The sequence below is a fragment of the Colobus angolensis genome, unplaced genomic scaffold (assembly GCF_000951035.1).
Source record: "Colobus angolensis palliatus isolate OR3802 unplaced genomic scaffold, Cang.pa_1.0 Scaffold37, whole genome shotgun sequence".
Classification (NCBI taxonomy): domain Eukaryota; kingdom Metazoa; phylum Chordata; class Mammalia; order Primates; family Cercopithecidae; genus Colobus; species Colobus angolensis.
This window is the reverse complement of record NW_012117043.1, coordinates 416323-419880: the sequence shown is the minus strand read 5'-3', so window position 1 is coordinate 419880 and position 3558 is coordinate 416323. Positions and strand designations below refer to the sequence as shown.

Genomic DNA, 3558 nt, shown 5'->3' with positions numbered 1-3558 from the left:
AAAAAAAAAAAAAAAAAAGAAATTCTTACCACTGCATCATTGCTACTGCCCAAGGGTTGAATTAAGGGCAAAAGATTTCAGAGACAGATTTGAAATTACCTAATTATCCTAGACATGCTGTAATGTTCCCTTTTATAATGCCTGGCTCAAAAAGCTTGATGTCAGGTTACAGAACTGTATGCATACTTTGATTGTAATTGTGTTAACAAAACTAAAAAATCTTGCATACAATCAAGACCAGAAAGAAATCCAGATGCTAACTGTTGTTTTGTTAAGTAATAAAATTGTGGTGAGCAATGCTTTTTCTCTCCTTTTTGCTTTTTTTTTTCTTTATTTGTAATGTGACAATTCTTTATTACTTGGAAAGTACATTTTATGAGAACTGTGAAAACTCGGAAAGAAGTTCAAAGTATTTTACATTTAATAACATCTAGTTAATCCTTATGACATCCAGGTAAGGTGCTGCTTTACACCTTATGAAGTAGCACAAGCCTTAGGCAAACTTCTGCAGTAGAAGAAATGTGTTCCGAGACTTCCATCCTGCCTGTTTTTAAGAAATCTTTTCTCCCAGAAACCTGGTGTCCAGTGTCCCTCTCAAATCTGCTAAAGGACAGTAGCTTAAAGATTTACTTACCTCAGGGGATTTGCATTTTTATAGCCATCAATGGCATATAATTTGGAATTAGAGGCACAGGCAAGCAGGTCTTCCGAATCTCTGTGAGCCACACGACCTGATGGCACCCTGAAATCAAACTTCTGTAGACTGGGAGCCTTGATGACCGCTGTTCCCCAATTCTGACAGATCAAAGCTGTTGCCAGTTTGTTAACCAGAGGCAGTGATACAAATGGAAGATGCAACTATTCATTCTGAGGGACCCATAAAAGTCTGATTAAGGAGCAGTCATTGCCCAAGCAATTAAGGAGAATATTTTTGGAAAGGCAGACATCAGAAGCTAAGCAGAGTACAAATTTCCACCCTCTACTTTTACTGTGTTAATCTGATCAGCTCTCACTCTTTATAGATGCTGCCCTGCTCGAAAGCACTGCTTATTTAGCTGGGAGTCAGGAGAACCCAAACCCTCCCTGGGCATAGACAAATTGTAATTTTATAGCAGACAGCCTCTAAAATGTTTCTACATCCAAAATAGTTGACACTGCCAGGCACAGTGGCTCATGCCTCTAATCCCAGCACTATGGGAGGCTGAGGCAGGAGGATTGCTTGAGCCTAGGAGTTCGAGACCAGCCTGGGCAACATATTATTTAAAGAGACTTTGTCTCTAAATAGTAATAAAAAGGCTGGGCGCGGTGGCTCACGTCTGTAAACCCAGCACTTTGGGAGGCCGAAGCAGGGGGATCACCTTAGGTCGGGAGTTCAAGACCAGCCTGACCAACATGGAGAAACCCTGTCTCTACTAAAAATACAAAATCACCTGGGCATGGTGGTGCATGCCTGTAATCCCGGCTACTTGGAAGGCTGAGTCAGGAGAATCACTTGAACCTGGGAGGCAGAGGTTGCACTGAGCTGAGATTGTGCCATTGCACTCCAGCCTAGGCAACAAGAACGAAACTGCCGTCCCCCAGAAAATAATAATAAAAACAATAATAAATTAGCCAGGTGCGGTGGCGTATCTGTAGTCCCAGCTACTTGGGAAGCTGAAGTGGGAGGTCCACCTGAGCCCAGGAAGTGGAGGCTTCAGTGAGTCATGATTGCACCACTGCACTCCAGCCTGAAGCCTATCTAAAAAGGAAAAAAAAGAAAGAAAAATTGACACCTATAAAGAAACTCACATTGTCTAGAAATGTGCTGTCTAGTAAGGTAGCCACTAGCCATATGTGGCTATCTAAATTTACTAAAACAAAATTTTAAATTCACTTCCTTAGTTACACTAGCCACATTTCAAGTGTTCAGTAGCCACATGAGGCTAGTGGCTACTGTATTGGATAGTGGAGCTACAGAACATGTCTATCATCACACAAAGTTCTATTGGACAGTGCTGGTCCAGAAAAGAATACCTTCAAATTGCATTTTTGGTAGAGGCATGTATAAGCCCGCACTTCCACATTCTGTAAAGGCATAAAGCGCCTCCCTACCCCAGGGCATGTCTGTACAGTCATTACATGGTCTGACTTCAGCACTTCTTTCTACTTAATCTCCGAATCTCTAAATCTTGACACGCACATCACACACAACACAAACTCTATTTTAGCCCACCTCCCTCCTCTTCACTGACTCTTCATGGTAGGTTTAGTTCCCATAATCCATGAAAATGCCTTGCTCCTTGTCACTAGAGCTTGTTCTGGAAACCTGCCTTCAGTGTAACAAGCTGGAGTGTGAAGAAGGATGCATCTATCTGTGCTGCTGAGTCATTGAATTCACTGAAGCTTCAAGGACTAGGGGGTGCTGAGCAGAAAGGAAAACATAATCCTTTCTGTTAGAGATTTGCTCTTTTCGTATTGGCATGTAAACAAGTAAGTCACTAAGTGAACTGACGTCACAATTTAGTGTTAGGAAGATGCTTTTCCCAGGCACGATTTGAATGAACTCAGTGGTTTCCTGAATCTAGTAAAGTATGCTGCTTTGTTTTCTCTTAATTTTGCCTAATTTTAAAGCTTTCTCTTTTTATGAAGGCAAAAATAAATCTCTCTAGACCTTTTTCGCTTCGCAGGATTATCATTAAAATGTCACTAACTTTTAGATACTCCAGCACGCACCGGATGACTCTGAAGCCGGTTGGGCAGTGGAGATCGGGAAGAACATGAAAAAGCTTCAAAGCTTTTGGTTGAAGACATCAGGAGATGTAAACCCCAAACGCGGGTTTTACTTCTCCCCCGCACCCCTCCCCGCAAACCCATGCCTACTCGTTTGACTGCTCAGCAATTCTGAGGCCAACGATTTGCAACGGCGAGGAGCAGGGGCTGGTGAGTCAAGGACTGGGCACGGAGTCAGGACTCTTAGGTGCATTGACTCACGGCAGAGCCTTGAGGAAGTCGCTTTGCCTCCCACGTGTCTCCTCTCACCTGCCAAAGGCGGAGGGGAGGCGGGGCTGTGGTGGAAAACGTCCGTTTCGCACCGATTTATGTTACAGATGGGCAGAGCTGAATTTTAAAAGACCCTCAGAGTTACACAGCAAATGAGCCATCAGTGAATGCCTGTGTCCCGCCTGTGCTCCGGAGAACCGCAGCCCTGCCTCGGGGGCTCGGGCGGTGGGTGTGGGCTCCTAGACTCGGACGGCACCTTGGCGTGGCAGGAGCAGGCGGAGATGCGCATGGAGGTTGGAAGTTCATCTCCTCCGGGTCTCGGGCGCCACGGCTGCCCGTACCTGTTCCAGCAAGGGTCAGCCAGGGACTGCCGCACTACTGATTTTCCCTTCGCTCTTGGGTCCCAACTCCCGGGCTCTCCGGGCTGGGGAGGCGGTGGGGGGGGGTGGGTCGAGGCCGGGGCTAGCCACCTGCGGCGGCTTCACCCCTGTATCGGATTTGCTTTCTCGCCTTTAATCTTCTCCAATTCCGAAAGCACCCCAGCAGAGCGCCCCCGCAGCCCGCCTCGAGCCCGGCTCA

General features: G+C 46.0%; 1 protein-coding gene across 1 annotated transcript in view; it reads left to right on the top strand.

Annotated features, from left to right (window-relative positions):
* The first annotated feature begins 2538 nt into the window (after window positions 1-2538).
* DUSP14 (dual specificity phosphatase 14) overlaps window positions 2539-3558 on the top strand; it is a 23940-nt gene continuing 22920 nt past the window's right edge. Inside the window, exon 1 of the mRNA XM_011953623.1 lies at window positions 2539-2919. The gene's annotated coding sequence lies outside the window, so the exon portion shown is untranslated. The remainder of the gene's footprint in view (window positions 2920-3558) is intronic.